The sequence below is a fragment of the Empidonax traillii genome, unplaced genomic scaffold (assembly GCF_003031625.1).
Source record: "Empidonax traillii isolate 1590-97213 ecotype Southwest subspecies unplaced genomic scaffold, ASM303162v1 scaffold1815:size97932, whole genome shotgun sequence".
NCBI lineage: Eukaryota > Metazoa > Chordata > Aves > Passeriformes > Tyrannidae > Empidonax > Empidonax traillii.
In genome coordinates this window covers 48931-59675 of record NW_020957008.1, presented here as the reverse complement: position 1 = coordinate 59675, position 10745 = coordinate 48931, and positions in this window count along the sequence as shown.

The following is a 10745-nucleotide window of genomic DNA, read 5'->3' as shown; positions in this document are numbered from 1 at the left end:
TGAGCACACAGCTTGGTGTGAATGATAAAAATTAAGTATGATGCAACATTATATCAAAATATGTATGTCCTCTCTCTGACAGTCTGTGACTACTTACAATCTTCCTCATTGACCTGACAAATCCCATGACCATTATCTTCTACTGAGTTTTTGTGACACGTGTCTTACCATAAATAGAACACAAGCTGTGCGGACAGGAACCCCAGCATGAGTTAAAAAAACAAACAAAGCAAGGAAACAAATCTATTCATATTTCTCAAGTGAATAATGTGATTAAAAGAAACACAAAAAATAGAGGCTGAGAAAGGATATAAACCTTCAGCCATGTAAGGTATATCTAAAATCTCCCTGGATTGTTTAATTCATAGGAAATTCTACATAGGCATTTCATATTTGGGTTCATCTCTGAATTGCCCTCTGTGAAACTTGTATGTGTCCCAGTAGCTCCTTGAGGAAAATAAGCAGAATCAGGAGTTCAGCAACATGAACACCCGATGAGAAAAAAGCAGTCAGAGTAACAAGCTGGTGTTGGCAACACAGGTGTCTAACCACTGTCAGTCCTCTTTTAAATATCACTGGCTGCTTATCTGAGCTCTGATCACAATCTTTACAGACTCAACTGAAATAAATAAATAAATAATGACTAGATCAAGATCAGATCTGTGTTGTGTACACTTTAACCAACTTGCATCTTTAAAAGTTGATCCTTTATCCGTGAACAAGTATTATTATTTTAAACATAGCTGTGTTTCACATTGCCAAGGTATTCTCTAACTCCAGATGTTTCTTGAAGGTAAGTTCCAAGTACCATGAGATTGGTTGTTCATCATTTCTTAAATTTGACAAACAAATTCTGCTTTATTTTACTTTAATATCAGGTGGTGTGAAATTTGCATTTACTTTTATGGAATGACAGGCTCCCCTAATACCAGTCAAAAAAGACAGAGGAAGTAATTAGCACTCACTAAAATTACTATTGACTCTACAGAAAAAAAAAAAAAAAAAGCTACATTAAATTGTGTGGATGTGTGCACTACGTGAAATAATTGGCTTGAGATACACAGCAACTAGCTACCATTTTTTTACACTCTTTTGATACTTTACATTATTGTAATATACAGTTTTCTCTTTAATCCCATTGGGTATCATCTCACAATTGTGCAGACAGAAAAATAAATTCATTGTTTAAGTTCAAAAGTCACCCACTGGGAATGTGATTAATATAAATGGCATTCATAAAAAATTATAGAGCTAAAAATTTTGTGAAACATTAAGGGAATAAATAATGGAATGAAGGGGGAATGAGGGGAAAATATCAACTGTATTCAAACAAACCATTGTGAAATTGTTATACTTTGGGAGTCATGATAACTTAAAAAGGAGGCACAGAACCTTAAGGAAAAGTATAAATCAACATTATTTTTTTCTTCTTCTATTCCTCAATGTAGTAATATTTTCTTTTCTGAAGAAGGTGCATTTAAAATCAATGTTATCCTGGCAAGAACTACAGAGCACATCCATTTCTAAAGATATTTTATCAGTACATAGTTACATTGAAAAACATCTTTTGAGACTTCTTCCCAGACTATTTTATGCAGAACACCACTGTCTAGACTGCTTCATGCAGTCGAAGAAGATATTTGCTGTCCCAAGTGGTGAATGCTTTTTTCACTAACTAGGCAAAGATGTGTTCAATATGATCCCCTTCAGGCTGCTGCTTTGGAGACTGAATCTGAAATTACTTATGCCATTAGTAATAGCTAGGCTCAGTTAGGAAAGGAACTGAGTGGTAGGGAGTCTATTTAATTATAGCTTAGCATCAAGTCAGGGCTAGTTTTTGTTGTTAGGGTGAAAGGTATCCCCAAAACAACAACAACAACTAAAAGAAAGAGATAAAAGTACTGATATGCACAGAGTTTTGGCTAAGGAGAAGAAAGGTGTGATTCTGTACTGAGTTTCCACATTTTAGAAATACAGCATCAAAAAAACCTCACATTTTTTGTGATGAAAAGTGTCTCACTGAGACAAAGCAGGAGACAACTTCCTTCTTTTGTCACCAAAAAGTTGTCGACATGACCAAGCCTTATTGAACTCCATTTCTACTTAGTGTAATGCAGTTTACACAAGGTCTCCTGTGTAGAGATACACTGGAGATGCTTTTGAGTTCACCTGATCTTCCTGCCACACAGCAGCTGAGCTCTTTTCCTTTCAGAGCTTAACACCTCAGCTGTGCTGAGGTGTGTGAGTAGAAGCCGCCCAGAGAGCATATTCTGATGGTCGCACTGCCCGAGCAGGGCTTAGCCTGGCCTGTCTGGAGATCGTGGCTCCAACTGCCTCCACGGATCTCAGTGCAGGGAACACTGCAAACCTCACAGATAATAAATGAAAGAAACACAGACAAATGGAGACGTATAAGACATAAGGAACAAAAGATCATGATAATAGTATACAACGGTGGGAACTTCAGCAAACAGGAATGAAAGACCCTTCCACAGATCATCTGGTTCACCCCTCCGCTCCTAAGCAGAAGCAGTTGTGTGCCTGTAATATTGCGCAGGCACTTGTCTTACCTACTTTTCATGCACATCAGTACGACAGTGGCATAGATACCTCAGAACTTAGTGCTCCACCAAGCTTACTGTTACGAAGATTTTCTCATCTTAATCTTCATTGTAACAGAGCTGACCAACCTCCTTATTCCTCCACAGCAGGGGAGCAGACATGGAAAATACAGTATTCTCATATTCTTTGCCCATTTCCATGTTTTTGGCCAAACCTTCTCAATCTTCTAAGGACTAAAATATTGCAATTCGTTTGAGTTCTTTCTCATTCTGAATTATTTCCATGGAATCACTTTCCTATAGGTATGCCTTATAAGTTCACAGATGCACAAGGCCCAGAAATGTTTAAGAATTCCACCTGATGCCTTACCAATTTTGAGCAGAGAAGTGTTGAACTGCTATCTCTTATAGGCTCTACTTTATTTACATGTCCTTGCTTCATATGTGGACATTTTGGCAATAGCTGGAAATAATTGACTTGTCATCTTATGTCTGCCTTGCAGACAAGTGGTCTATCAAATATCATCCCACAACTTATTTCGACATTGGTGCATAATCTTATTCTTGTCCTTCAGATATTCTTGTCCTCCGGCACATAAATAAAAATGTTTCTTTCTGTTATGTTTAAAAGGAGTGAATTTCTGAGGAAACTTACAAAACTTTCAACATGCAGCTTCTACTACAGACTTATGAGTTTAACTTGAGCTATCAAGATGCACAGTCTTCTGCAGTTTGTTTTTTTTTTGACCAAAGATGAATTTTACCAAGTAGGTCCTTTCCTCACTTACCTTAGGTAGACATTTATAATTTATCAGCATTTCTATCAATATATCTACATTTGCTGAAGAGACACAGCAAATATAGAGATACTATGTTTCAAAGAACATAACCATCTCTGTAAATGCCCTAATGTACATGTAATTGCATCAATATATCTATACTTCTACTCTTAGTAGTTATATTAATCTGAAACAGAGTAGAGCCCTGAAGGAGTTAACTCAGAATGCATACTTTGGGTAAAGAACTAAAGGAACCAGAATGCAAGGCTGGTGAAAGATAACACCTGGCCAAAGAATGCTAAGCACAAAGGACATAAAGTAAGAACACAGGGAAACAAAGAACACCAAAAATGCTAACACACATACATAAACAGACATAAGGAAGGGTTCCTTAGGAGATAAGGGGTGAAATAGGGATGTGAGTCCAAAATCTTGCAAAATTCACCATCAGGAAAACAGCCAACTAAGAAAGTTGAAAAGTTCAAAGCAAAGAAGACTTCTGGAATGAGTACCCCTGAGGATGAAGAAACAGGAGCGACCCCTGAAACAGCACCCCAAAAGGACAACTCTGCCCAGACTCCACCCAGGCTTCACCTGCTATGAATATTATAATGAAATGTTGCAATAATATGAATATGCATGAAAAATGATGTAATGTCTCACTAAAAACTGTATAAATACCTAACTTTACACTGATAACTTTGGGCTAGTTTTGTCCAGTGTGAGTTGGCTAGCCCCAACGTCGCTCTCTAATAAATACCTTTTGCTGCTTAAAGACTCAAAACTGTTTCTGAGCAGTTTTTAATGTGCCTTTTTTAGCATCAATCTTTGAAACTAGCATAAAAAATAGGTTTTTACTGAAACAGCTGCTAGCAGATTATCAGTGTGCTAGATTAGCTATACCAGTATGAGTGTAAAAAGAAATGGATCGTGGTACAGACAGTGCTTAAGCGTATTTGTTCTGATTGTAAGTGATATCAATTCAGATATTTCTGCCCCAGCTGCTTGCTACTGTTTCCCTGTTTAAGTCCCTCTGAAAGTATGGGACAGAGAAAAGACATACAGAGCATCCAGAAGTACACCACTTTGTATGATTCCTCCATCCTCACCAACATCTGCCACTGTTCAGCCTTGAGATGTATTCATGCTGTATACCAGAATATGGTGCAGAATTCATCAACAAGCAATGAATGCCTTGCTTTAAAATCAGAAATTCATCAGACATTCTCAGCGTGATTCCATGTCTAAGTTAATAAACCTGCTGAGACGTGAAACAAGAGATTAAGGAGAAGTAAAGTCCTGAGAGCAAACCACAATGAGCAATACTTTCTGGTGGGGAAGTAAGAAGAAACTGGAGGCAATTATTTCCTAATCTGGATCCACTCTAAAAGAGAAGTTTATATGATTCAATTTTCTGCACCTTTTGAAAACACTATAAAACATTTTAGTGTATCTCGGAATAAAAAAAACTCTATGATTTTCTCAGAACTTTATAATTTCCTGATCATTCACCTTAGTTATATTCTACTTAACTGAATATTTTTTTAAAAAAAGGCAAAAGCATAATGACCTCAATCCATTTCAGGAGATGGAAAAAATATTTAGGAGTATTTGTTCAGGGAAATCGTTCTAGGTCTTGATGTTATGAAGCACAATTAAATGTAAATTTTCCTTAACAGCAAAATTACTGCTTCATTTATGAACACATAAAATGGACTTTAAAACTATGTGTTTTTACACCTGTTCATGAGATTTTAGTGATGCTCTTATAAAATCAAGCACAAATGGCTTGTTCTTTCAATGTTGTTCTTTTTTTCTTTCCCTTTCTCCATTAATCTCAGCAAATATCAAGGTCATACTGATAGTTACTGCACAATAATGTGTACTCACATAATCATTTCTATTTATTTGCAAAGCAGTTAAACAAACTTTGCTTCAAATGAATTTTTCAAACAATTGGGCAGTGTATAATTAATTATTTTAAATTATCAATTTTACTTGTGTTACTTTCAAGACTGTCTCTTTAAAATAAAGACTAAACTTGTGAAACCAGAGAAAATGCATTACTTGCATTAAAAAAACACATAGCTTAGTTTTTTTATTCTGTGTTATTTCAGCAAATGAGTAATTTTTTATAAAGAAAATAATGCATTTGAAAAGTTTTTTGATCCAGTAGAAAAGGGTTTGCTGACTGAAGACCAAGAAATTCAGATTAAAATTTTCTCTTACATTTACAGGTAAAAGAAATGGCTCAGTTCTCTATTTTTGGTTCCTGGAAACTGATGACAAGATCCTTTCCAGAACGATTCTTCAGCCATTAATATGCCATTGGTCTCAGCAATAGTAAGAGAAGTAATTTTTGTAGTAAGTGACATACAAGGAATCAAATCAAGAGAATTAATCATGTTTTCTTCCTTTAAAAAAAAAAAAAAAACATTAATTGGTGAGAAAATCTTAATAACTGAGCTAGGAAGTGTCATAATTGCATTATAGCGCATTCACTTATGCTTTATTTTAATTCCAGTACAGTGGGAAAATAACCATGAAGAACTCCTAGGGACAATTGTGATTCAAAGATAGTCCCCACTATGTTGCTGAATGTAGAGACAACATTTCTATTTAGTCCTGTCATCCACACCCACTGCTGTGGTACCATCTACACAACCTCTGTAGGGCATTTGAAGAATGGGGTATGGAGCTACAGCATTTCCTGTGTGCATCCCCTTGGCTCTCATATGTCAAATATGAAGGAAAATGCTTCCTCTGTGAGTTTAGAAGCTCATCTTTTGGAAAGGCAATTTGCAGCCAGATATCCTCCTGTGGGAGAATGTCTTTCTCACAAGGGCATGTTATGGGCAAGGAGTGAGAAGAGTTTTTTTAAGGGGAGTGAGAAGATGCCAGATGTGCTTTGCTCCTGGTAGCCTACCAAGAAGGCTACAAGGACAAGAATGCTTCTCAGAGCCTGGGCTGCATATGAAGCAAAAAAGATAAAAGCAAAACAAGAGGAGAGATGCTGAAATCCAATGCTGAGAGGGAGTATAAAGGTAGGTGAGTTCAAGGCACCTGGCTGACAGAGCTTACAGCTGGAGAGCAGTGCTGCAGGACTGGTAGTGATGATCACTCGAGTAATCTCTTTCTCACTCCTTTCCCTGCAGGATGAGGATGTTTGCTTGTTACCACATCCTCATTCCTGGTCCTGCAGGACTGAACAGAGACTGGGACTATGGTAAGTGCTGTTAAGTTTGGAATAAAGGGATGGGGGAGTCGCAAAATTAAATATAGCAAATGAAAAGATACGCTGATCTAACAAGCAAATTTACAGTGTGCAAGCTATTCAACACTGCGTCCTTGGCATGCTAACTGCCACCACCTACATCAATTTGGTATATACATATATTTATAAATATATACAAAATTATATGTACAAATTTATAGGGAGTCATTAGGTTAGCTAACCACATCAGCCTGGGCCCCACACTACTTAGATACTGCAGCAAAAGATTGTCCTGGACGTACAAAATATCTTGCAGTGTATCCATGATGTTTCAAAAAAACAAAACAAAACAAAACAAAACAAAACAAACAAACAAAAAAAAAAAAAAAAAACATCTTGGTAATATAAAATAGTTATTTTTTCATTGCAGGCATAAAGCTACCTAAGATCAGTAGGAATCTGTTTCTTACCATAGAGTAAAGTGGTAAAAGACACAGCAAAGTTTAATGTATGATGTGGGAACACTGTAGATCTATAGTTTTCCTAGGGTTACGTGGGTGACCCAGAGAAATTTATTAAAATCAGCATACTACAAAAAACAAAGACCAAGAATTGCGGTTTTAAGCAAGTAAAATTCAGCAGTAAATATTAATTACAGTCTTCCAAACTACTTTTGTTTTACAAGAAACCTCTTGAATAACTGTAAATCTTCTGCTGATCAAAGAATATTGACTTCTCCAAGATCAGTATTCCCCACAAGTGGAATTTTTATCTAGACCGTATCTGTGGGACTTCAAGATGGCAGAGCCTTACAATAAATTATTGAATATTGCTATTTTAATTGTTTATACATTTTAAGAATAATTTCAATTAATCTTTACAATTAGCTGATAAAAGTAAAATAAAATACATATTTTTCATCCTTTTGGCATTGATTTTGCTACAGGAGTTACTTGAACTGAAATACACTTTTTCAGGTTGTTAATAAAACTCCTGCTATTGACTCCTGTCAATTAATTTCTTTTTCTTTTTAATCCTAATATAAAATCTAGTGGGGAAGGCTGTCATTTACAAGGCTGATACTGTAAGTCCATTAAAATATCATACAACCCCTGTCATCTGAGCATATTTTCTTACTTCTTTTAACACTTCCTATAAATCTAGCTTCCTTTTGTACATTAATTCCCAGTCTTTTTCATCTGGAGAGAAAGGAAGGCATTTACATCCATACTGGGAGTAAAGAAATTTTTGTTGTCAATCCACTTTAGAAAAGCTAGGATTTAGGCCTATCAGTCTGTGCTTGCCTATTCTGTGGTCCAGTATGGGACCCTTGGTTATGCCAACACAGCCCTTTGTGGGTCTGCCTTTCAGCCTACAGCAAGGAACTGATTTGGCTTTAAAAAACAAGCCAGAGCTCCTTTGACTGTTGTGTGACTGTAATTCATACCTGTCTCCTACTGCAGCACCCCACAGTTTGGAATTGGAGACAACTGTAAGGAAGGGATCAGAAGGAGCAATAGTTCTGGAGGCCAATATCACTGGCTGGTATCACAATGTATAAAATCACTGCAGCAACACTTCAACAAATTCCTCTAAGGAAATCAAAATATACTTCAGCTCTTTGCTCTGATTTGCAAATCATTTGGTCCTGAATCCCATCACACTTTTTTACTGCTGATCAGTAGTCTTGATGTGCATTTATTTCTCTACTGTGCCTGATAGAAAGGCAAAGTCTTCACTTTGTCTTCATCTTTCTGTTCTGGTCTCCCTTCTCTTCCCACTAGGTCAGCATAAGTGCTTATGAAGGCCTGCTCAAGCACCAGCCTTATGAAAATTAACCAAGAATCGTGTTGTGTTATCATTAAGTATGTTGTGAGAGAGTGAAAATAAATAGTTGAGGACATAAAGGAGGTAAGAATAGCAATCTCTTTCCAGTGACTATACTGATTTACAAGCATGTCAAAATACAGCCTCCAAAAGTAATTGCAGACAGTAACTTTGCTTTCCATCTCTGTATAAGAAAATTCACGTTTTTCACTCTGTGTTAGTACATCTTTACACTTCATGGTACATTTTACAATGCCTGCTGAACATAGCATGTTTTGCATTTGTTTTCGTCAGCTTTTTCCAAATATTTAGAGGAGGGTAAAAACTATAATGAGTAGGAGAAGGATAGCTGTGAAATATATTGAAGGTACGAAGAATGAAACTTACGGCTCATCTGGCTGACTTCTGGCCTCTAGAAAGAATTTGTTGTTTGGAAGAGACAGTATTTACTTTCATCTAAGTATACATCTATTATTCAACCTGCTGCATTCCCATGGAGTTTTTAACATTGCACAAGACACAATTCACTGATAGCCAAATAAATTGCACAGAAGCCTCCAGCATAGACAGAATCTGCCCCCTAGATCCAGGCAGGAAGGGATGTCAGTTACACGTGATTTTATTGCAACTAGAAATTTAACCTATGATGTTTTTCATTTTATTTGTGTTTCTCTGTTCTTGTGCACACAAATACCAGGAGCTTCACACTGAGGATTAGTAAAGGTCTTACACCTCACCTCTCCCACTCCACCTTCCAGAATTTAGTTATAAGGCACAAGTGAACAACTCTTCAAAAATTTTATTCCAGAGCAAATTTCCTACTTTAAACAATTTCCTATTTTGCTGAAATATTTCCATTCTTACTGAAAAAAGGGAAAAAAACCACCAAAACACAAACATCCCCCCCCCCCAAAAAAAAAAAAGAAAGAAAACCAATCTATGTCAAACCATCTTCCTCCACTGAAATATCATGACATTTTTGAATCCTTTGGTATTTTTTGACATGGCCTTATGGGAGTTGAGGACTAAAAAGAAAAATCTGTGTTTTAAACCTCTGGTATTCTCCATCAGTGAAACTACATCTCCAACAATGTCAAACTAGTGGTGCATAAGAAACATTTTGTTTGTTTGCTGCCTACCTAATATAAGCCCTAATCCTGACAGCTGTCTAGAGATGCTACTGCTGTGCAAAATATAATTAACAATATTATTAATGCACAATTATGTCAACATCCCCCTACCTATTAGAGAAGGTTTGTTTGTCTTGAGCTTTTGTAAACACAATTAAATATAATGCTTAATTACGGTACTGAAATCACATAATAACTAACTGTATGCCTATCTTTCAGCATGAAAAGACACTAAACCAGAAATACAAAATAAAATATTTTGATAAAACTGATCATCACTAAAAATTACTAAGAATGTTATATTCCATTAGTTTCATCAGTTTTATCCATGAATGATTTTATAGATTTCAGAAGGGTATTCTCTAAGTTTCTTACAGAATTAAGAGTGTCAAAACTGGTCCCTTTGACTTGATGAAAAGTTATTAAAAGAAAAAATAACTCTTCAACGAATAATAGTAAATTGTGCTGCTACTTGTAGATAACTCCAAATGGAAGAAAACTCAGGGTCTCTCATCCATCCCCCTGCAAGCAGGGTCAGCAATGAGAACAGTGCAGGTTCTTCAGGACTTTATCCAGTCAGGTGTTGAAAATCTCCAAGGATGGAAACTACTTTTCCTCTCTGGCAACCTGTTCCACTAATTGACTGTGGTCATGGAGAAAAAGCTTCTCATTCCCAGTTGAAGTCTGTCCTGCATCAATAAATGTCCTCTGTGTCTCTTCCCCCAGCCAGGCAATGCTGTGAAGTGCCTGACTCCATCTTCTTCAAGGCCTCCCTGTAAGTACTGACCAGCTGGTTTTAGGTTCCCCCATAGCCACCTCTTCCCTTGTTGCAGAGAGCTTCCCTCCCATTCATTGCTGCATATTAAATGCGATGTGGACCAGCCAGATTTCTGCAGAACCCTTGCAAGAACTTGTCGGTTCCTTATGAGGTAGAGAAACTCCACCCCACTGACCACGACTCTCTGACCCAAACATCCAACATGCGTTTTTACAATATAGTGGTTCACACATCTGTACCCTGTGATATCCCCACTTTGATATGAAAGAAAATCACATCCACTGCTGTCTTGTAACCTGAAAATCTAAGTATTTCATCAGAGAAAGCATTCAGGTCAGTCAGAGCTGATTTACAAATTGTAAGTCTCTGCTGACTATGCCCAAGCATCTAACACACTGCAGATTTTTCTAACAAAAAAAAAAAAAAAAAAAAAAAAAAAAAAAAAAAAAAAAAAAA